This window comes from Phyllobates terribilis, unplaced genomic scaffold (assembly GCF_046119375.1).
Source record: "Phyllobates terribilis strain yellow unplaced genomic scaffold, ASM4611937v1 Scaffold_2__4_contigs__length_985480577, whole genome shotgun sequence".
In the NCBI taxonomy this organism is placed as follows: domain Eukaryota; kingdom Metazoa; phylum Chordata; class Amphibia; order Anura; family Dendrobatidae; genus Phyllobates; species Phyllobates terribilis.
This window is the reverse complement of record NW_027362762.1, coordinates 647154043-647179342: the sequence shown is the minus strand read 5'-3', so window position 1 is coordinate 647179342 and position 25300 is coordinate 647154043. Positions and strand designations below refer to the sequence as shown.

General features: G+C 44.4%; 1 protein-coding gene across 1 annotated transcript in view; it reads right to left on the bottom strand.

The window, feature by feature from the left end:
- The window catches only part of GUCA1C (guanylate cyclase activator 1C), a 353630-nt gene that overhangs the window by 170558 nt on the left and 157772 nt on the right, over positions 1–25300 (bottom strand). The window lies entirely within an intron of this gene.

The following is a 25300-nucleotide window of genomic DNA, read 5'->3' as shown; positions in this document are numbered from 1 at the left end:
GAAATTATTCCAGAAAATATAATATTTCTGTTTTGTTACAAACACATTTATTTCCTTCGTGTGTTTTAGAACAACACAAAAAACTGAGAAAAATAGCAAATTGGACATAATTTCTCACAAAACCCCAAAAATGGGTTGGACAAAATTATTCGCACCCTCAAGTTAATATTTGGTTGCACATCCTTTGGTATAAATAACTGCATTCAATTGCTTCCTATAACCATCAACAAGCTTCTTACACCTCTCAACTGGTATTTTGGACCACTCATCTTTTGCAAACTGCTCCAGGTCTCTCATTTTAAGAGTGCCTTCTCCCAACAGGAATGTTAAGATCTCTCCATGAGTGTTCAGTGGGATTTAGATCCAGACTCATTGCTGGCCACTTCCGAACTCTTCAGCTCTTTGTTTACATCCATTTCTAGGTGCTTCTTGAAGAATGTTTGGGGTCATTGTCCTGCTGGGAGACCCATGACCTAGGACACAAACCCAGCTTTCAAACACTGAGCACTACATTGCGACCCAGAATCCTTTGGTAATCTTCAGATTTCATGATGCCTTGCATACAGTCAAGGCACCCAGTGCCAGAGGCAGCAAAACAACCCCAAAACATCTTTGAACCTCCACCATATTTGACTTTGCGTATTGTGTTCTTTTCTTTGCAGGCCTTATTCCGTTTTCGGTAAACAGTAGAATGATGTGCTTTACTAAAAAGCTCTATCTTGGTCTCATCTATCCACAAGACACTTTCTCAGAAGGCTTTTTGCTTACTCACGCATATTTTGGCAAACTGCAGTCTAACTTTTTTATATCTCTGCGTCAGCAGTGGGGTCCTGCTGCGTCTCCTGCCATAGCTTTTAATTTCATTCAAGTGTTGACGGATAGTTCACGCTGACACTGATGCACCCTGAGCCTGCAGAACAGCTTGAATTTCTTTGGAACTTGATTGGGGCTGCTTATCCATCATCTGGACTATCCTGCACTGCAACCTTTCATCAATTTTTCTCTGCTGTCCAAGTCCAGGGAGATTAGCTACAGTGCCATGGGTTGTAAACTTCTTGATTATGTTGTGCACTGTGGACAAAGGAACAGCAAGATCTCTGGAGAAGGACTTGTAACCTTGAGATTGTTGATATTATTCAACAATTTTGGTTCTCACATCCACAGACAGTTTTCTTCTCTTCTTTCTGTTCTCCATGCTTAGTGTGGAACACACAGACATACAATGCAATTATTGAGTCAACTTCTCCCCTTTTTATCTGGTTTGAGGTGTGATTTTCATATTGCCCACACCTGTTACTTGCCACAGGTGAGTTTTAACAAGCATCACATGCTTGAAACAAAGCTGTTTATTCACATTTTTGGAAAGGTGCCAACAATTTTGTCCGGGCCATTTTTGGGGTTTTGTTTGAAATTATGTTCAATTTGCCCTTTTCTCTTTTTTTGTGTTGTTCCAATACATACAAAGGAAATAAACATGTGTATAACAAAACATGTGTAATTGCAATAATTTTCTGGGAGAAATACTTTGTCTTCTGGAACAATTTCAAGGGTGCCAACACTTTTGGCCATGACTGTATATGCAATCTGTTATGTGCATTGTGTTATAAGGGCCCTTTTATGTAATCAAGGCAATAGATACAATATTATCTGTATTATAGTATATATGCAATGTTATATTTTGAGCTATTTAATGTGCATTGTGCTATGTGTAGTATTTTAAATATGATATAGCATGCATCATACTATGTGTACATTGTTATGTATGCTGTGTTAGGTGTGTCGGGTTATGTGCACTATCAGGGGCATAACTACCGCGGTCGCAGAGGTTGCCACCGCTACCGGGCCCGGCAGGTGAGGGTCCCACCGACACCAGTAAAACCTTCAGCTGGATGTGCGTCCTTGGGTCCGCGCGCGGCAATACATGCTGCCGGTCAATCAGCCCTATCCTGTCCCTATCTGTCCCGAAACAGACATACAAACGTAAAAAATGTTCACACTAGTGATAAAAACAGACAGTCATGTCACAGTTAACATGCTGAAAAAAAGCAAATTCTGAAATCACACATCAGTTATGTTGGCATAAGGATGATTTCACATATCATATCAGTGTAAATAGAATTGTCTCATATACCGGGTGCCCAATGTTAAAGTCATTGGCAAAGTTGATGAGTAAAAGGAAATATTAGATACCAGATGAGGGACATACAGTATATACCAGGATGAGGCCAGGATGAAGTACATATCTACCAGGATGGAGGAACATCATGTCTCGCTCCATCCACCAATGAACGTTGCACCACAGACTGTCCAGGAGTTGGCAGAAGCTTTAGTCCAGATCTGGGAGGAGATCCCACAGGAGACCATCTGCAACCTCATCAGGAGCATGCTCAGACATTGTAGGGAGGTCATACAGGCACGTGGAAGCCACACGACCTAGGTCGCTCCGAGTTGATACGCCTGTCACTTGCCGTGACCACCTGTCAGCCTACCTGGAGGCTCCTGCCCGTCACTTGCCGTGACCACCTGACAGCCTACCTAGAGGCTCCTGCCTGTCACTTGCAGTGACCACCTGTCAGCCTACCTGGAGGCTACTGCCCGTCACTTGCCTTGACCACCTGACAGCCTACCTGGAGGCTCCTGTCTGTCACTTGCCATGACCACCTGACAGCCTACCTAGAGGCTTCCACCTGTTGCCTGCCGTGCCTGCCAGTCCATCCACCCGGACCTCTCGTCAGCCTGCCTGCTGTGCCTATCTGCAATTCCGGTCAGTCTCTGCCATCTGTACCGTGGGAGTCACCTGCTCCCTTACAAGGTCGTCCCCAGAGTAGCACCTGGTCCCTCTGCTCGGATCCTCCCTGGTCACGGAGTCGTTAGCCGCCATACGACCTAGGTTGCTCCGAGTTGATACCTAGTTACGCCCCTCTGGGTCCCTCCTTGCACCGCAGCACAGAGGTTCCACCATCCGGATCCGTAACAGTTTGCTCGGGCCATGGAACCCGGTGGCTCCCAAGCTCCTTCGCTCTCTGATCTGTACCAGGAGGTTTCTCATCAGAGATCCTAACAGGAAACCATCCTGAACTTCCTGCGGAGTGTCAACTCCCGCCTGGACACACTGACTGTTCCACCTGTGTCCGCCTTGAGTCGTGCGACTCCCGCTCTGGCAGCGCCGCTGCCCATCATCACCACGGCATCCCACCCAGGTCCCCGGCTTTCTGCACCTCCTTGTTTTGGAGGTGACCCCGCTCTAGCTCGGGGTTTCATAAACCAGTGCACAGTGCACTTTGAACTTGGCAGTGTGGACAGGTGCCAAGTCCTGCTGGAGAATGAAATTTCCATCTCCAAAAAGCTTGTCGGCAGAGGGAAGCATGAAGTGCTCTAAAATTTCCTGGTAGATGGCTGTGCTGACTTTGGTCTTGATAAAACACAGTGGACCTACACCAGCAGATGACATGGCTCCCCAAACCATCACTGATTGTGGAAACTTCACACTAGACCAAGCAGTTTGGATTGTGTGCCTCTCCACTCTTCCTCCAGACTCTGGGACCTTGATTTCCAAATGAAATGCAAAATTTACCTTCATCTAAAAACAACACATTGGACCACTGAGCAACAGTCCAGGTCTTTTTCTCCTTGGTCCAGGTAAGACGCTTCTGGCATTGTCTATTGGTCATGAGTGGCTTGACAGAAGGAATGTGACACTTGTAGCCCATGTCCTGGATACGTCTGTGTGTGGTGGCTCTTGAAGCAACGTCTCCAGCAGCAGTCCACTCCTTATGAATGTCTCCCAAATTTTTGAATGGCCTTTTCTTAACAATCCTTTCAAGGCTGCGGTTATCCTGGTTGCTTGTGCACCTTTTTCTACCACACTTTTTCCTTCCACTCAGCTTTTCATTAATATGCTTGGATACAGCACTCTGTGAACAGCCAGCTCCTTTAGCAATGACCATTTGTGGCTTACCCTCCTTGTGGAGTGTGTCAATGACTGCCTTCTGGACATCTGTCAAGTCAGCAGTCTTCCCCATGATTGTGGAGCCTAGTGAAACAGACTAAGGGACCTTTTTAAATGCTTAGGAAGCCTTTGCAGGTGTTTTTTTGTTAATTATTCTAATTTACTGAGATAATCACTGAGCCTCATTTTAATTTGATTTAAGGACATTACATTAAAGTTGGATAAGCCTGTAGTGTTTTTCCACTTTAATTTTGGGGTTGGCTCCAAATCCAGGCCTCCATTGTTTAATAAATTTCATTTCCATTGATGATTTTTGTGTGATTTTGTTGTCAGAACATTCAACTTTGTACAGAACAAAGGATTCAATGAGAATATTTCATTCATTCAGATCTAGGATGTGTTATTTGAGTGTTCCCTTTATTTTTTTGAGCAGTGTGCTTGTTGCCTGTCCTTAGCAGTGGTTTCCTAGCAGCTATTTTACCATGAAGGCCTGCTGCACAAAGTCTCCTCTTAACAGTTGTTGAAGAGATGTGTCTGCTGCTAGAACACGCTGTGGCATTGACCTGGTCTCTAATCTTAGCTGCTGTTAACCTGCGATTTCTGAGGCTGGTGACTCGGATAAACTTATCCTCAGAAGCAGAGGTGACTCTTGGTCTTCCTTTCCTGGGGCGGTCCTCATGTGAGCCAGTTTCTTTGTAGCGCTTGATGGTTTTTGCAACTGCACTTGGGGTCACTTTTAAAGTTTTCTCAATTTTTCGCACTGACTGACCTTCATTTCTTAAAGAAATGATGGCCACTCGTTTTGCTTTACTTAGCTGCTTTTTTCTTGCCATAATACAAATTCTAACAGTCTATTCAGTAGGACTATCAGCTGTGTATCCACCTGACTTCTGCACAACACAACTGATGGTCCCAACCCCATTTATAAGGCAAGAAATCCCACTTATTAAACCTGACAGGGCACACCTGTGAAGTGAAAACCATTTCCGGTGACTACCTTTTGAAGCTCATCAAGAGAATGCCAAGAGTGTGCAAACCAGTCATCAAAGCAAAAGGTGGCTACTTTGAAGAACCTAGAATATAAGACATATTTTCAGTTGTTTCACACTTTTTTGTTAAGTATATAATTCCACATGTGTTAATTCATAGTCTTGATGCCTTCAGTGTGAATGTACAATTTTTATAGTCATGAAAATACAGACAAATCTTTAAATGAGAAGGTGTGTCCAAACTTTTGGTCTGTACTGTGTGTGTATGTGTATATATATATATATATATATATATATATATATACATACAGTCATATGAAAAAGTTTGGGCACCCCTATTATTCTTAAGCTTAATGTTTTCTAAAAATTGGTGTTTTTGCAACAGCTATTTCAGTTTGATATATGTAATAACTGTTGGACACAGTAATGTTTCTGCCTTGAAATGAGGTTTATTGTACTAACAGAAAATGTGCAATCTGCATTCAAACAAAATTTGACAGGTGCATAAGTATGGGCACCCTTATCATTTTCTTGTTTTAAATACTCCTACCTACTTTTTACTGACTTACTAAAGCACTTTTTTTGGTTTTGTAACCTCATTGAGCTTTGAACTTCATAGCCAGGTGTATGCAATCATGAGAAAAGCTACTTAAAGTGGCCACTTGCAAGTTGTTCTCCTGTTTGAAGCTCCACTGAAGAGTGGCATCATGGGCTCCTCAAAACAACTGTCAAATGATCTGAAAACAAAGATTATTCAACATAGTTGTTCAGGGGAAGGATACAAAAGCTGTCTCAGAGATTTAACCTGTCAGTTTCCACTGTGAGGAACATAGTAAGGAAATGGAAGAACACAGGGACAGTTCTTGTTAAGGCCAGAAGTGGCAGGCCAAGAAAAACTTCAGAAAGGCAGAGAAGAAGAATGGTGAGATCTGTCAAGGACAATCCTCAGACCACCTCCAGAGAGCTGCAGCATCAACTTGCTGCAGATGGTGTCACTGTGCATCGGTCAACTATACAACGCACTTTGCACAAGGAGAAGCTGTATGGGAGAGTGATGCGAAAGAAGCCGTTTCTGCAAGCACGCCACAAACAGAGTCGGCTGAGGTATGCAAAAGCACATTTGGAGAAGCCAATTTCTTTTTGGAAGAAGGTCCTATGGACTGATGAAACCAAGATTGAGTTGTTTGGTCATACAAAAAGGCGTTATGCATGGTGGCAAAAAAACACAGCATTCCAAGAAAAACACTTGCTACCCACAGTAAAATTTGGTGGAGGTTCCATCATGCTTTGGGGCTGTGTGGCCAATGCCGGCACCGGGAATCTTGTTAAAGTTGAGGGACGCATGGATTCCACTCAGTATCAGCAGATTCTTGACAATAATTTTCAAGAATCAGTGATAAAGTTGAAGTTACGCAGGGGATGGATCTTTCAGCAAGACAATGATCCAAAACACCGCTCCAAATCTACTCAGGCATTCATGCAGAGGAACAATTACAATGTTCTGGAATGGCCATCCCAGTCCCCAGACCTGAATATCATTGAACATCTGTGGGATCATTTGAAGAGGGCTGTCCATGCTCGGCGACCATCAAACTTAACTGAACTGGAATTGTTTTGTAAAGAGGAATGGTCAAAAATACCTTCATCCAGGATCCAGGAACTCATTAAAAGCTACAGGAAGCGACTAGAGGCTGTTATTTTTGCAAAAGGAGGATCTACTAAATATTAATGTCACTTTTCTGGTGAGGTGCCCATACTTATGCACCTGTCAAATTTTGTTTGAATGCAGATTGCACATTTTCTGTTAGTACAATAAACCTCATTTCAAGGCAGAAACATTACTGTGTCCAACAGTTATTACATATATCAAACTGAAATAGCTGTTGCAAAAACACCAATTTTTATAAAACATTAAGCTTAAGATTAATAGGGGTGCCCAAACTTTTTCATATGACTGTATATATATATATATACACACACACACCAGGTTGAGGGATATATACTGTATATCAAGATGGGGGGCCGCCCAAATCTTGCATTGGGCCCATCAGACTCTAGTGTCCACTGTGCGCTATATGTCTTGTGTTGGATGTTATATATGGTAGATATGAACGTGCACTATGATAATTTGGATGTGTACATGTTCTACATTGTTCAGCTTTTCTTGTTTCAATTACATAGCAATAATTTTGATACACAGCAAAACAAAATGTATATGTAATAAAAATGCAATGTAAAATATAATCTTTAGTTTTACTAGCTAGTCATTTCTATCCTACTGGATTATAAATTTGTCTATTGTTGAACAATTATCTGTAATATCCATGTATTCTACAGAGCCAGGATGTACAGATAGCTTGTATGTAGTGCTTACTACAGGTGCTTCTCACAAAATTAGAATATCATCAAAAAGTTAATTTATTTTAGTTCTTCAATACAAAAAGTGAAACTCGTATATTATATAGAGTCATTACAGAGTGATCTATTTCAAGTGTTTATTTCTGTTAATGTTGATCATTATGGCTTACAGCCAATGAAAACACAAACATCATTATCTCAGTAAATTAGAATACTTTATAACACCAGCTTGAAAAATGATTTTAAAATCCTAAATGTTGGCCTAATGAAAAGTATAATCAGTAAATGCCCTCAATAGTTGGTCGGGGCTCCTTTTGCATCAATTACTGCATAAATGCGGCGTGGCATGGAGGCGATCAGCCTGTGGCACTGCTGAGGTGTTATGGAAGCCCAGGTTGCTTTGATAGCAGCCTTCAGCTCGTCTGCATTGTTGGGTCTGGTGTCTCTCATCTTCCTCTTGACAGTACCGCATAGATTCTCTATGTGGTTAAGGTCAGGTGAGTTTGCTGGCCAATCAAGCACAGTGATACTGTTGTTTATAAACCAGGTATTGGTACTTTTGGCAGTGTGGACAGGTGCCAAGTCCTGCTGGAGAGTGAAATTTCCATCTCCAAAAAGCTTGTCGGCAGAGGGAAGCATGAAGTGCTCTAAAATTTCCTGGTAGATGGCTGTGCTGACTTTGGTCTTGATAAAACACAGTGGACCTACACCAGCAGATGACATGGCTCCCCAAACCATCACTGATTGTGGAAACTTCACACTAGACCTCAAGCAGCTTGGATTGTGGCCTCTCCACTCTTCCTCCAGACTCTGGGACCTTGATTTCCAAATGAAATGCAAAATTTACCTTCATCTAAAAACAACACATTGGACCACTGAGCAACAGTCCAGGTCTTTTTCTCCTTGGTCCAGGTAAGACGCTTCTGGCATTGTCTATTGGTCATGAGTGGCTTGACAGAAGGAATGCGACACTTGGAGCCCATGTCCTGGATACGTCTGTGTGTGGTGGCTCTTGAAGCAATGACCCCAGCAGCAGTCCACTCCTTATGAATGTCTCCCAAATTTTTTAATGGCCTTTTCTTAACAATCCTTTCAAGGCTGCGGTTATCCTGGTTGCTTGTGCACCTTTTTCTACCACACTTTTTCCTTCCACTCAGCTTTTCATTAATATGCTTGGATACAGCACTCTGTGAACAGCCAGCTTCTTTAGCAATGACCATTTGTGGCTTACCCTCCTTGTCGAGTGTGTCAATGACTGCCTTCTGGATATCTGTCAAGTCAGCAGTCTTCCCCATGATTGTGGAGCCTAGTGAAACAGACTAAGGGACCTTTTTAAATGTTTAGGAAGCCTTTGCAGGTGTTTTTTGTTAATTATTCTAATTTACTGAGATATTGACTTTTGTGTTTTCATTGCCTGTAAGCCATAATCATCAACATTAACAGAAATAAACCCTTGAAATAGATCACTCTGTAATGACTCTATATAATATATGAGTTTCACTTTTTGTTTTGAAGAACTGAAATAAATTAACTTTTTGATGATATTCTAATTTTGTGAGAAGCACCTGTATATACTTATTTGGTAAACTGTACTCTTGAAAATTTGAAACTAAAATGATACTTATCTAAGGCTTTGTTCATACTTGTAACTTGGGTTGCTTTTACAAAATCCACGATGGATATGACGGATTGGTTTTATATCATCCTAACAGGTTTATTTGTGATCAAACCATGTACATTAAAATAAGTTACAAAACACAAAAGCTACAGAAATAAAATATACGAAACACACCATAAGTCCAGATAATGCTTTCAACATGTGATCATAAAGACATTCATATAGACAAGTCACTGCAAGGTGAGAGGCAAAAAGTCTCAACAATGATGTCACAGCATGCACCAGGGCATTAGAGGCCCACTCAGGACGGGAAGGCCTGTTGCAGAGGAAAGATGGCCGAGGAGAAAGTCATGCGCTTGAGGAAAGAAGCACCCGGATGGAGCAAAGCACTGGATAGTGGGCTATAGTGGCCGTGGGACAGGAGAGCAGCGAGGTATTAATGTTTTTTCTTTTTTACTCCCTACATTTATTATATTGTGGGGTCTGGATAGACCCCAGAGCATAATAAGAAACATTTCATTCACATCAAACAACTTTGATGCTAATGTAATTTCCCTGCCAAATTCGAGCAATCTGCCAACTTTGAATTTTGGCAAATTTGTTCATCTCAAAATATTCATGGCTAGGCATGAGCGAACATTTCAATGTTCGGTTTGGAAAAGTTCGCCGAGAAAATTGATATTTGCCGAATTTATTTGCCGAATGTTCGTTGAACATTTCTGAATCCCATAGGAGTTAATGGGGGGGACCAAAAAAATGCATAGACAACAAATAGAAAAGTGACCAAAAGCTGCCAAAACACATCAAATTAGGTGTAGATACCAAGGAAGTGCCATCAATTGACCCAAGTACTATAATTATTATTACTGTGACAGCAACATTTATTCAGTTGTGCTTTACTTGTCAAAAAGGGTCACTGACTGGTACAACAGGAGGGTGGACCCTGTCTGCGAGGACGCACTGTCACGGACGTGTTTTGTGGAACCACTGTGCCATGGACCCCAGAAAGCCTGGAGGGTCGTGACTAAGCGAGCACCGAACTGTTCACTAGAGCCTCTGATGGTGAGGTTTGACTTGGCTCCCAATGAACGCCAGGTGCCACTCCAGGACAGAGCAACGGACACGCAGCAGCTGTACCCAGTAGGACAGACTAGATTGTGCAGCAGCCAGAGTCTGTATCAGAGTGCAGCAGGCAGAGTCTGTATCAGAATGCAGCAGGCAGAGTCTCTATCAGGAGTGCAGCAGGCAGAGTCTGTATCAGAGTGCAGCAGGCAGATTCTGTATCAGAGTGCAGCAGGCAGAGTCTGTATCAGAGTGCAGCAGGCAGAGTCTGTATCAGGATGGCAGCAGGCAGAGTCTGTATCAGGATGGCAGGAGGCAGAGTCTGTATCAGGATGGCAGCAGGCAGAGTCTGTATCAGGATGGCAGCAGGCAGAGTCTGTATCAGGAGTGCAGCAGGCAGAGTCTCTATCAGGAGTGTGAGAGGCTAGACAGGAAGTCTGTGGGAATGGAGCTGCAATAAGATGCTGTCTTTACACGCTTCCCTGTGGAGTTTGTTTACCCCTTTCTCTGTTTAAGAACAAGTGATGAGCTGGGGAAAGCTGTGTGGCTCTGTGGAGTTTTGTGGAAGTCCATGCTGAGTGGATTAGAGACTTTGTGCTGAAGGAGTCATGTGTCGAGTGATAAAGGAAGGGACTAAGGAATCCATTTCTGTGATGGAGCATGTGGTTGGTGTACTGGATAAGAGTGAGAGACTACGGGAGGAAAGAAGGTTTCTGGTGCCATTTCTACTGAGAGGATATTGACAAGCCTTTGTGAAGATATCTTCCCAGACCTTAATCTGAGGCTACAGGACTAAAGTCCCCGGCGTGTGGGCTCGGCATCGGCCGACAAGACAAGGAATTTTTGCTGTTTTTGTGAACTTTGTTTTTGTTTTGGCGCCAAAGTTTTCTGGGACTAGCTGCAGCCACCGTGATTCACAGGCCTGGATAGACTGCATCTGAGGTTAACGGTACCATAACTTTAAGATACCCGGGTATCCTGATAATAAGGGTATAAGAGCAATTGATATAGTTTCATGCATTATTGTATTCAGTGTGCCATCTCAGGGGGTCCCGCATACCGCCCTCACTAGACTGACTTTGTGTTTAGGTAAAAATTGTTCCAGATCACTAGAATAATTCACATAAGCTGGAAACCTTGAGATTGGCACATTGATTTCAGCTTTTGCTGATTGCGTGTATTTAGTAGAGACATTGTCCCAGGCAGAACCTGAGACTGATTTATTCAATACTGAATTTTAGTCTAATGCCTGTTTTAATAAAGAAAGTGTTGTTTATTTCTGTCTCTGTCTCAGTATGTGACTCACTGGATCTCTCTCGGACCTCCGGTCATTACAAGTGCAGCAGGCAGAGTCTGTATCAGGAGTGCAGCAGGCAGAGTTTGTATCAGAGTGCAGCAGGCAGAGTCTGTATCAGGAGTGCAGCAGGCAGAGTCTGTATTAGGAGTGCAGCAAGGACTGGTACGCAACCTTACGCAACTTAGACTGCAGAACAGGAAGGTTCCACTACAGCCAACCCAATAGATGGAGACCCAATCATGATTCTCTACATTTCAAAAAATTAGTGGCAGACACTAGCAATGTCTAATCAATTTCACTACAGTAGAAATAGTATAAATAAGACCCACACCTCTTCCAATACAGCCAACCCAAGAGATGGAGACCTAACCAGGAATATTCACATTGCCCTAAATGAGGGCCTAACACCACCGAACTGGCATCAATGTCATCAAACTGCGAGTAGTTTAATGCAGACCCAAACCTGTCCCACTACAGCCAACCCAATGGATGGAGACACAATCAGAATTCTCCACATTTCCCAAAATTAGGACCTAAAACCTGCAGCAGCAGCAGCAGCAAGAGCGGGCACAGAAGCCATATCACAGACTGCAATTTCAAGAGATCAATGCAGCACACTCAAAATGACAACATTGCCTACTCTGTACAGTCTGTAATTGGGGTTCAAAAGTCCTTGGAGATCCATGACTTGTTCATCTTGATGAAAGTTAGGCAGTTTACACTTTCAGGGGACAGCCGGGTGCGCTTATCCGTCAAGACACTACCATCAGGCTGAAGACACGTTCAGAGAGAAGGCTGGCTGCCGGGCATGATAAGACTTCCAAGGCGTGAGAGGCGAGCTCAGGCCATTCATCCATTTTTGAAGACCAAAATGTAAAAGGGTCAAAATCCTCCCTGATGGTATTCATATTAAGCTCTAGATACTCCTCCACCATCCTCTCCAGTCGTTCACCACGTGTCAGACTTGTACTCTGTTGTGCTGGTACATGAGCTGGTGCAAAAAATGTGTGAAAGGACTCCCAGAAATTGCTCTGCCACTTACTCTGTTGCTGCTGCTAATGTTTTGGCATTGACGAACTGACGTGCTGGAGGTTGAAAGACTACAGCTGCAAAGCACACTGTGTGCTTCACTGTTATCTTGGGGAAAACCTCTATTAAGGTTGCTTAAAAGCTTGTTTCAATACTCCAACATAAGCGGGTCCCTTTCCAGGGTGGGAAGCATCTGGCAAAATTGACTCTTATAACGTGGATCTAACAGAGTGTCAACCCAGTAGTCAGCATTATTTCGAATCCTAACTATACGGGGATCATGTTGCAGATAGTGCATCAAGAAGGAACTCATATGTCGGGCTCTTCCAGGAGGTCCAAAGCCAGGCTGTATTGTGGGCTGCCTAACACTGATGATTGTTTCCTCCATCCCCTCCTGCCAACCATGTTCAAACGAGAGGGGATGATTATCCTCTTCATCCTCTGACAGCTGCTCGCCCATCACCTCTTCCTCCTCCATTGGTTCCTAGGCTCTTGCACCTTCACTAACAGTTTGCCTGGTATCACCAAACCCCCTCGATCGCTGAAATCTACCATCACTTGGCATCCGCCTATGTGACGACAGTCTGGAAATTTGAGACACTGGTATCCCTTCCGCATCCTCCTCTTCTTCTGGGGCCACCACCTCCTGCCGCAAGTTATTCAAAGTTTGCTCCATCATGTATATGACCGGAATAGTGTTGCTAATGACGGCATTGTCAGCGCTAACCAGTTTAGTAGCCATTTCAAAACTGTGCAGAAGAGTGCAGAGGTCCTTAATCTGTTCCAGCTCCGCAAACGTGATATGCCCCAAGTCTGTGCTGCGTTGCCCCAAGCTATACGTTATGACATACTGCGTCAGAGCTCGTTGCTGCTGGCACAGTCGCTGCAACATGTGCAGAGTAGAATTCCACCACATTGGCACATCGCAGATCAACCTGTTAACTGGCACAGACAAAGACTAGAGATGAGCGTTGTTCTACTCGAACTGTTCGCCAATCTCAAATTCAAGCTGTTTTGGGCGGTGTTCGAGCCGTTCGGCGAACACGAACAATTTGATAAAAATTCGGCTGTTCGAGGTTATGTTCGATAACTGTTCGTGCACCAAAATCATAACTGGATTTTTTCTCAGTAATGATGAAAATTAATGTTAATACGCAGTTTGAGTGTACAGCGGGGTGGGGGGAGGGGCAGGGGATGGATCTCTGCAGGAACAATGAAGATCTCCATTTTTTTTTCTCTTTCCCGCATTTGCAGTGGGGAGGTGCAATCTGTCAGCCTATCAGCAGCGGACACACGGAGTGAAGTGCTTTTTTTCACACAAGCAAGGGCATGTGTCATTGGCAGTGTATGTCACATGTCCTTGCCCTATAAGACCAAGCCATTTTCCCCGTCGCCACCATTTTCTCACTGCTGCAGCTGCGTGTTAGATGGCACCGCTGTTGCTGTGTGCGCTATACCTTGTTAATTTCAAGCCAATTTTCGCACAAATATACAGATAGCTTGGGAGTAGGGAATAGTTGTGATTGCAGTCCTTTTAAGGACTAGGTTACAGCATTTCCTACGACTTTTATCAGGGAGGTCTGTGCTCTTAAATAGATAGATTGTGGGAGTAAAGACTAATTGTAATTGGAGTCCTTTTCAGGACTAGGTTACATCAGTTCCTATCAGTTTTTGCCAGGCAGCTCTGTGCCAGTGCTGTGCAAGTTTTTTTCACAGCATTTGGCTGAATCTAGCAAAGCTAATCCTTTTTGGCCTATTGCAGAGTGTGTTAGTCAGTGGAGTAGCCTATCTGTGTTGCAAGATATACCACCTGTGTATAGAATACCAATTTTTTTACTGCACTTAGTGAAGTAAAATCTTTTGGGCATAGCATCATTCTATTAGTCCATCTATACTGACCTCCATCAGGTTGCAAATTAAAAATAATTTTTATCTGCATCTACAGTACCTCTGAAAAAATATTTGGGCTTCTAGCAGTGTGTGGGACTTGTTGTATTAGTCCATCTATACTGACCTCCATCAGGTTGCAAACTGAATATATTTTTTTCTGCATCTACCTCTGAAAAAATATTTGGGCTTCTAGCTGTGTGTGGGACTTGTTGTATTAGTCCATCTATACTGACCTCCATCAGGTTGCAAACTGAATATATTTTTTTCTGCATCTACCTCTGAAAAAATATTGGGCTTCTAGCTGTGTGTGGGACTTGTTGTATTAGTCCATCTATACTGACCTCCATCAGGTTGCAAACTGAATATATTTTTTTCTGCATCTACCTCTGAAAAAATATTGGGCTTCTAGCTGTGTGTGGGTCTTGTTCTATTAATCCATCTATACTGACCTCCATCAGGTTGCAAACTGAATATAATTTTTTTCTGCATCTAGCTCTGAAAAAATATTTGGCCTTCTAGCAGTGTGTCGGACTTTCTCTATTAGTCCATCTATACTGACCTCCATCAGGTTGCAAATTAAAACTAATTTTTATCTGCATCTACAGTACCTCTGAAAAAATATTTGGGCTTCTAGCTGTGTGTGGGACTTGTTGTATTAGTCCATCTATACTGACCTCCATCAGGTTGCAAATTAAAAATAATTTTTATCTGCATCTACAGTACCTCTGAAAAAATATTTGGGCTTCTAGCTGTGTGTGGGACTTGTTGTATTAGTCCATCTATACTGACCTCCATCAGGTTGCAAACTGAATATATTTTTTTCTGCATCCACCTCTGAAAAAATATTGGGCTTCTAGCAGTGTGTGGGTCTTGTTCTATTAATCCATCTATACTGACCTCCATCAGGTTGCAAACTGAATATAATTTTTTTCTGCATCTAGCTCTGAAAAAATATTTGGCCTTCTAGCAGTGTGTCGGACTTTCTCTATTAGTCCATCTATACTGACCTCCATCAGGTTGCAAATTAAAACTAATTTTTATCTGCATCTACAGTACCTCTGAAAAAATATTTGGGCTTCTAGCTGTGTGTGGGACTTGTTGTATTAGTCCATCTATACTGACCTCCATCAGGTTGCAAACTGAATATATTTTTTTCTGCATCTAGCTCTGAAAAAATATTTGGCCTTCTAGCAGTGTGTCGGACTTTCTCTATTAGTCCATCTATACTGACCTCCATCAGGTTGCAAATTAAAACTAATTTTTATCTGCATCTACAGTACCTCTGAAAAATTATTTGGGCTTCTAGCTGTGTGTGGGACTTGTTGTATTAGTCCATCTATACTGACCTCCATCGGGTTGCAAACTGAATATATTTTTTTCTGCATCTACCTCTGAAAAAATATTGGGCTTCTAGCTGTGTGTGGGACTTGTTGTATTAGTCCATCTATACTGACCTCCATCAGGTTGCAAACTGAATATATTTTTTTCTGCATCTACCTCTGAAAAAATATTGGGCTTCTAGCTGTGTGTGGGACTTGTTGTATTAGTCCATCTATACTGACCTCCATCAGGTTGCAAACTGAATATATTTTTTTCTGCATCTACCTCTGAAAAAATATTGGGCTTCTAGCTGTGTGTGGGTCTTGTTCTATTAATCGATCTATACTGACCTCCATCAGGTTGCAAACTGAATATAATTTTTTTCTGCATCTAGCTCTGAAAAAATATTTGGCCTTCTAGCAGTGTGTCGGACTTTCTCTATTAGTCCATCTATACTGACCTCCATCAGGTTGCAAATTAAAACTAATTTTTATCTGCATCTACAGTACCTCTGAAAAAATATTTGGGCTTCTAGCTGTGTGTGGGACTTGTTGTATTAGTCCATCTATACTGACCTCCATCGGGTTGCAAACTGAATATATTTTTTTCTGCATCTACCTCTGAAAAAATATTGGGCTTCTAGCTGTGTGTGGGACTTGTTGTATTAGTCCATCTATACTGACCTCCATCAGGTTGCAAACTGAATATATTTTTTTCTGCATCTACCTCTGAAAAAATATTGGGCTTCTAGCTGTGTGTGGGACTTGTTGTATTAGTCCATCTATACTGACCTCCATCAGGTTGCAAACTGAATATATTTTTTTCTGCATCTACCTCTGAAAAAATATTGGGCTTCTAGCTGTGTGTGGGTCTTGTTCTATTAATCGATCTATACTGACCTCCATCAGGTTGCAAACTGAATATAATTTTTTTCTGCATCTAGCTCTGAAAAAATATTTGGCCTTCTAGCAGTGTGTCGGACTTTCTCTATTAGTCCATCTATACTGACCTCCATCAGGTTGCAAATTAAAACTAATTTTTATCTGCATCTACAGTACCTCTGAAAAAATATTTGGGCTTCTAGCTGTGTGTGGGACTTGTTGTATTAGTCCATCTATACTGACCTCCATCAGGTTGCAAACTGAATATATTTTTTTCTGCATCTAGCTCTGAAAAAATATTTGGCCTTCTAGCAGTGTGTCGGACTTTCTCTATTAGTCCATCTATACTGACCTCCATCAGGTTGCAAATTAAAACTAATTTTTATCTGCATCTACAGTACCTCTGAAAAATTATTTGGGCTTCTAGCTGTGTGTGGGACTTGTTGTATTAGTCCATCTATACTGACCTCCATCGGGTTGCAAACTGAATATATTTTTTTCTGCATCTACCTCTGAAAAAATATTGGGCTTCTAGCTGTGTGTGGGACTTGTTGTATTAGTCCATCTATACTGACCTCCATCAGGTTGCAAACTGAATATATTTTTTTCTGCATCTACCTCTGAAAAAATATTGGGCTTCTAGCTGTGTGTGGGACTTGTTGTATTAGTCCATCTATACTGACCTCCATCAGGTTGCAAACTGAATATATTTTTTTCTGCATCTACCTCTGAAAAAATATTGGGCTTCTAGCTGTGTGTGGGTCTTGTTCTATTAATCGATCTATACTGACCTCCATCAGGTTGCAAACTGAATATAATTTTTTTCTGCATCTAGCTCTGAAAAAATATTTGGCCTTCTAGCAGTGTGTCGGACTTTCTCTATTAGTCCATCTATACTGACCTCCATCAGGTTGCAAATTAAAACTAATTTTTATCTGCATCTACAGTACCTCTGAAAAAATATTTGGGCTTCTAGCTGTGTGTGGGACTTGTTGTATTAGTCCATCTATACTGACCTCCATCGGGTTGCAAACTGAATATATTTTTTTCTGCATCTACCTCTGAAAAAATATTGGGCTTCTAGCTGTGTGTGGGACTTGTTGTATTAGTCCATCTATACTGACCTCCATCAGGTTGCAAACTGAATATATTTTTTTCTGCATCTACCTCTGAAAAAATATTGGGCTTCTAGCTGTGTGTGGGACTTGTTGTATTAGTCCATCTATACTGACCTCCATCAGGTTGCAAACTGAATATATTTTTTTCTGCATTTCCTCTGAAAAAATATTGGGCTTCTAGCTGTGTGTGGGTCTTGTTGTATTAGTCCATCTATACTGACCTCCATCAGGTTGCACACTGAATATATTTTTTTCTGCATCTAACCCAGCCAATAGTTTTGGCCTAATACCACAGTTTGGCCACTCAGCTCTGCTCGGTTACCATCCATTGTTTTTTTGTGCAAACAACTCCAGAGTTGTGAATTAGTTAACCACCAAAATGAGTGGAAAAAGGCCTGCTGCTGGTGGAAAGGGGAATAGGCGTGTTGGGAAGGGGAAAAAAGGTTGTGTCCGTGGGGTAGGTGTTAAAGCAACAGTAACATCTGCAGAAGAAAGACCATCTTCCAGCCAAACTAAAATGTCTACTTCTTTTAGCGGACAATGTGATAAGATCCCTTTCTTACGGCCACGCCAATCGCTACAAATTCCAGATGAGGCACAAAAACAGCAGGTGCTTCAACGGATATCAAGTGCTCCTTTAAGTGGGCTCTCCTCCACATCAACTTCAACATCACAAATACTCCAGTCCTCAAAGGTGTCACCCAAATCGCACTTGCTTCCTCACAGCTCCCAAATCTCCAGCTGCCCGTCTGAGTATGAGGTAGAACAGATGGTTGAGTCTGCAGAGCTGTTTACTCATACTATAGCCTGGGAATCAGAGGTCGACTCCAGCGCTTCTGTGAATCCAGACGAGGAAATGATCTGCACTGATGCCCAGAATCTTTATGAGTCGGATCCAGGACCAGACGCAGAAGGTTCTGACCATAATGTAGACCCTCATTCCCAAACTGTAACTCCTGTTGGTGGAGACAATGAGGAAGACGATGATAAGACTCAAATACCTGATTGGAGCGACAACTTTAGTTTTTTGTCAGGGCAGGAACAGGTTGGCTCTGAGGACGACGGGTGTGATAACACACAGGGTGATGATGATGAGGTTGGAGATCCCACTTACTGTCAACCCACAGTCAGCCAAGAGATGAGGTCAGCAGAGGAGGTGGAGGAAGATGCTAGTGACGACGAGGTCAGGTTGCGCCTTCCTGGACAGAGACGTAGTACTGGAAGCACGTCAACAACTGCATCCTCAAACACAACTCTGCCTCTCACCACAAGTCGTGGTGGCTCTTCAGGTCGCATGGGTGCTAAGCCTTGCATAGCCTGGGCATTTTTTCAGATCGATAAAGATGACCCAACTCGTGTTATCTGTAACATTTGTCAGCAAAAGCTAAGTAGAGGCCAAAAAATACATAGTTTGAGTACTTCATGCATGAACCGGCACATGGACATGAAGCATAAGTTGCAGTGGGAAGCTCAGTGTGCTACAATGCAGCCTAGCCGGCCGGGCCAACCACCGTCTGCCATATCTTGTGCATCCGCGGCCTCTTCATCCTCTGTGACTGGGGGGACAGCAGTCACACCTGTTTTGGGGCGCAGACCTGCCACCTCTTTACCCGCAACAGCCAGCGTGATTGGCAGGTCATCATTTTCTTTGGAGGTGGTAACAGCAGCTGGTGTTGAGCGCTGTCCGACATCGATAGCACCACCTTTGGATCAAGGCAACCTAACATGTCCGCCTGCATCTTCCTCACAGACCGGCAGTTTGCCGGGGACACCCTTATCAACCCCGTCTAAGCACAATAGCCAGCCCTCGGTCCCTCAGATGTGGACAAGTAAAAGACCATTTCCTCCTAGCCATGAGAAAGCTAAGAGGTTGAATTTCACCATCTGCAAGCTCTTGGCTACAGAAATGCTGCCTTTCCGCATGGTGGACACAGAGGATTTTCGAGACCTTATGTCCGTCGCAGTGCCCCAGTACCAGATGCCCAGTCGGCACTACTTCTCAAAGAAAGGTGTGCCTGCGCTCCACCAGCATGTCGCACACAACATCACCGCTTCTTTGAGAAACTCTGTGTGTGACAGGGTGCATTTCACCACAGACACTTGGACGAGTAGGCATGGACAGGGGCGTTACATGTCGCTGACTGGGCACTGGGTAACTATGGTGACAGCAGGACAAGGGGCTGCTGTCCAAGTCTTGCCGTCCCCACGAGTTGTGCGTCAATCCTCTTTATGTCAAAGTTCCTCCACTGCTTCTGCCTCCTCAACCTCCTCTCGGTCTTCCACCTGCACCCAAAGCCTGTCTGGTCATGCCACAAGCTTTCTAACTGCGCAGAAGGGATCCTGCACACCTCCTTACTATGCTGGCAGTAGGGCTCAACGTCATCAGGCGGTTTTTACATTGAAATGTCTGGGAAATGTGAGTCACACAGCTGAGGAGTTGTGGTCAGCTCTGGAGAACCAATTTCATGAATGGTTGTCTCCACTGGACCTGAAACCAGGGAAGGCCGTGTGCGACAATGCTGCAAACCTGGGTGCGGCCCTTCGCCGGGGCAATGTCACACACGTGCCTTGTATGGCTCACGTGTTGAACCTGGTTGTCCAGCAATTTTTAGCCCACTATCCCAGACTAGATGGCCTTCTGCAGAGGGCATGGTCGCTGTGTGCTCACTTCCGCCGTTCGCATCCCGCAGCTCAGCGACTTACATCTCTACAGAAGTCGTTGGGCCTGCCACTTCACCGGCTAAAATGCGATGTGCCTACCCGGTGGAATTCAACTCTGCACATGTTGCAGCGACTGTGGCAGCACCGACAAGCCCTGGTGCAATACGTTCTGACGTATAGCCTGGGCCAACGAGATTCAGAGGTGGGGCAAATCACGCTGGAGGAGTGGTCTCAGATCAGGGACCTATGCACCAATCTGCACAGTTTTGAAATGGCGACGAAGATGTTTAGTGCTGACGATGCCATTATCAGCATGACTATTCCGGTGATTTACATGCTGGAGCACATGTTAAACAGAATTCGGAGTCAGGTGGTGGCACAAGAGGAGGTGGAGGAAGTAGAGGAGGAGGAGTTGTATGTGGAAGGGCTAACATCTGCAAGGTCCAGACGGTCGGCAGCACCAAGGCGGCAGGCATGTGAGGGTGGGGGAGATGGTTTAACCAGGGCGCATGGTAGCAGCCAAACTAGTGAGGAAGGTGCAGGAGCCCAGGAAGAAGTGGAGGACGAACTGATGGAAGACTCATCAGATGAGGGAGACCTTGATCACATTTCTGTTGTGCGAGGTTGGGGGGAGAGGACAGAGGAAGGAAGCATGATTGTTACCTCGCCACCAACACAACAGGGACTTGGTGCTCCTGGATGCGCAACACACATGAGTGCCTTCTTGCTGCACTACCTGCAACATGACCCTCGAATTGTGAGAATTAGAAATAATCCTGACTACTGGGTTGCCACACTGTTAGATCCCCGGTACAAAAGTAAATTTGCAGAAATTATTCCTGCCATAGAAAGGGATGCACGCATGCAGGAGTATCAGCAGAGACTGTTGCAGAATCTTACATGTGCTTTTCCACAAAATACCAGTGGTGCACGTAGTGAATCTCACAGTTCCAACTTGCCAACCGTGGGACCGTCAAGTGTTCAGCACTCAAACCGTAACAGAACCACAGTATCTGGTGGTAACATCAATTTTGCGGAATCATTTCACCACTTTTTTAGCCCATCCTTTGCAAGGCCACAGGAGACAAGAAGTCTGACACATAGTCAACGCCTAGAGACGATGGTACAGGAGTATCTCCAAGTAAACATTGAAGCCACGACTGTGTCACTGGACCCTTGCTCTTTTTGGGCTTCCAATCTGGATAAATGGCCGGAGCTAGCCACTTACGCCTTGGAGATCTTGTCATGCCCCGCAGCCAGCGTTCTGTCTGAAGGTGTGTTCAGCGCTGCTGGTGGTGTGCTGACAGATAAGCGCTGCTGGTGGTGTGCTGACAGATAAGCGCACGCGGCTCTCCACTGATAATGTAGACAGACTCACGTTTATAAAGATGAACAAATCATGGATCCGAAACGACTTTTCTACCCCTGTGTCATCCTGGGGAGAGTAAAAGCTTGATGATTGTTTAAAATCACTCTACCAACCGTTTTAAGCTTTCAAATTACTAATCATGTTTATCTGTATCTTGACTGGAAAATAATTTGGGCTTTGTAGCAGTGTGCAGCACTGATCCTATTAGGCCATCTATAATAAGCTCCACCAGATTTAAAATTAAAAATAATTTTTAGCTGCATCTAGCCCGGAAAATAATTTTGGGGCTCCGAGATGCGCAAGACACATAAGTGCCTTCTTGCTGCACTACCTGCAGCATGACCCTCATATTGTCAGAATTCGAAGTAATCATGACTACTGGGTTGCCACACTCTTAGATCCCCCAAACTTTTCGATCAACCTTTTCATTTTAATAAAGACCAAAAAAATGGTCATTTTTGAAATTATAAGCATTAGCAGGTTGTTAGAAACTGAAATCAAACAGTTTTCAACTCAAAACTTTATTCTAGGTGATGTTACATTTTCACAAAGGAGCTTCTGAACTCTCTCGTCCATTGAATTTGTCAGGTTTTGGATGGTTTCTGCTTCAATTGTTTTGCATGAGGACAGAATACCCTCCCAGAGCTGTTGCTTAGATGTGAACTGCCTCCCGCCATCATAGACACTCCTTTTAATGATGCTCCAAAGGTTCTGAATGGGGTAGAGGTCAGGGGAGCATGGAGGTCACACCATAAGTTTGTCCCCTTTTATGCCCATATCAGCCAGAGATGCAGATGTTTTATGTGCAGCATGAGATGGTGCATTATCATGCAGAAAAATGATCTTGCTGTGAAATACACGGTTCTTCTTCTTGAACCATGGCACGAAGTGCTGTTTGCGAAAATCCACATACATTATGGAGTTCATCTTTAGCGCCTTCAGGGATCCTAAAGGGGCCAACAATCTCTCTCCCCATGATTCCAGCCCAAAACATTACTCCACCTCCTCCTTGTTGGCGCTGTAGCCGTGTTTGCGTGGGGTGTCCATCAACCAGCCATCCTCCACTCCATCCATCTGGACCATCGAGCGCTGCACGGCACTCATCCGTGAACAAAACAGTTTTGAAATCAGTCTTCATGTAATGTTTGGCCCACTGGAGCCGTTTCTGCTTGTGTGAAGTGGATAGAGGAGGTCGACAGGATGGCGTATGCACAGCTGCAAACCTCTGAAGGACCCTGCATCTTGTTGTTCGGGGGACGTTGGAGGCACAAGCAGCTTCAAAAACTTGTCTGCTGCTATGACAAGGCTTTTTTGCCGCTGCTCTTTCAACCTGACGTAATTGCCTGTAGGAAAGAGTCCTCAATTTGCCCTTATCAGCACGCACACGTGTGTACTGTGAATCAGCTACATACTTCTTGATTGCCAAGACACTTCATCCTGATCATCGCACAATGTTGATTGTAGTCATGCCTTGACCTAAACACTCCACAATTTGTTGCTTCTCAGCAGCCGACACATCCTTTTTCTTTCCCATTTTGGCAGAAAATGTAGGCTGCTGAATAATGTGAGAGAGCCTTCTTAAGTAGTCTTGCCTTTCATTGGACACACCTGCCAAACTAATTAGCACTGGTGTCTGCAATTGCTTACAGTGATTGCTTACAAATTCTTCCCTTATCACTCCTAAACACTTTTTGCATAATAATTTGGAACACAGTGTACATGTGCTTTTCCACAAAACACCAGTGGTTCACGTAGTGAATCTTACAGTTCTAACTTGCCAACCGTGGTCTGTATGGAGTTGTTCAATAAAGGGCCCAAAATTAAGATAACATAGATGGGAGAGGTCTCTATGAATAGGAATTCCTAAGTATTTGATACCCTGTGAGGGCCAGGCAAAGGGAAAGTTGGACTGGATGGAATCCTATATGGATTTGGGGAGGGCGACATCGAGGGCCTCAGACTTCGCTGCATTGATTTTAAAATTTGACCATGTAACAAAGTGATCTATTTCAGCCATAACAGCATGGATGGATATATGTGATTGAGTGATATATACTAGGACATCATCAGCAAATAGAGAGCACTTGTACTCGGTGCCTCCCACCTCAATCCACCTAATATTGGGGTTATGGCGAATTGATGAGAGCAGGTGCTCCGTCACTAGGATGTATAAGAGAGGGGACAGAGAACATCCCTGCCTTGTCCCATTGGTGATTGTGAAAGGTGATGAAAATTTTCTGACGCGCCCCCTGGGCCTTGGGACACCCGGAGCCGGACCCTTTTTGGTGGATGCTGGTGGTTGTAGTCTCCGTGGCGGCAACCCGGTTCCGTGGCTCAGGGCGGTCAAACCAGTGGCGGAACTATTTATGTGGTTTTGATGTTTAAATGTCCGACTACGCCACCCGTGGATTGCGGTCAGAGTGAACCGCCGCTCCAGGGCAGACCGCTGAGGCTGGTGTTGTGGGTGCAGCAGAGCGTAGCATAACTCCCCACGGGAGGAGTATAGCCTCAGGGCAGTGTATGCGGAGGATGGGGGTGATGGTGCAGGGCAGCAGCAGTAATGACACGGAGTCAGTGATGCAGTCCAGGGCCTTTACTCACAGTTCTTATTATCCAGACCACGTCTGCAGGTAACGGCTGCCCACGTCATACTGTGCTCACCAGGTGAGGGGCTCAGACAACTCCCAGATAACTTTGGAGTGCTTCACAGGACCCCCTTTGTGTGTCCTTTGTCTGGCCTTTCTTACCAACCCTTCTGTCCGGCTGCCTCGGGCCTCCTCTTGGTAAACTTGGCGCCAGTTTCCCTGACCCTATGTGGTGCCTTCCTAGCGGGTGTAGCGAGGGGCTGCGCCACATAAAATGTCACAGCCTCCTGTTTCTAGCTGAGGGTCGTTTCCTGCCTCCACTAGTTTCGGGGACCGGTCTCCCCCTTTGGCCTGACCCCTCCACGCAGGTGGATTCTGGCGTGCGGTGGCGACTCGCCCGTCCGCACCCCTGAGATCCCTTCGTTCCTCGTTCCTGGAGCTTTCTCCGCTCCTCTTCCTTCCTTCTCCCTCTTCCAGGCCTGGGCCTCTGTTACTAGGCCTGCCTCCGGAGCAGAGCTCATGCAGAGCCCCTGCTCCCTGCCACTTCTGCTCAGACTTCTCTGCACTGAACTAAGATGGTGCCCACCTTTTATACTCCCTTCTCAATGCACCCAGGAACTGCTTCCTCCCTGCTCCTGCACTACAGGGTTTCCCTTCCTCAGTGTTCCCTCCCCCCACTCCAGCCAGGGACAGGGACTGTCGTGCCCATCTCAGGGGCATATTGGTCGCCCTGCCCCACGGCAATGTGGTGTAATGCATGCAGGTGTCGGGTCCTGATCCACACTACATCCTTACCTGAGAGTGAGATATCACACCTCTGGGTGAGGTGCAATACCTCTGTAGCAATCGAGCCCTCAGGGTGCTACAGTTCCATTTATCTTCAGCCTAGGTGACGTATTGCGATACAGGGCCGTGATTTTGACTATAAAAGGGTCCCCTAGACCCCTACCCCAAGCTTTTTAAGAGAATCATATATGGCGTGCCAGGAGACTCTATGGAATGCTTTCTCAGCATCCAACGAGAGTATCTAATTACAAATTTTTAACTGCATCTAGCCCAGGAAATACTTTGTGCCTAGTAGCAGGGTCTGCTAGTCAGCGGATTATCCCGGCTGTTAAGCAAGCTACACCACCTGTAGTTTGGACACTTCATTTTTTCAAAGGAAATGCTTCGG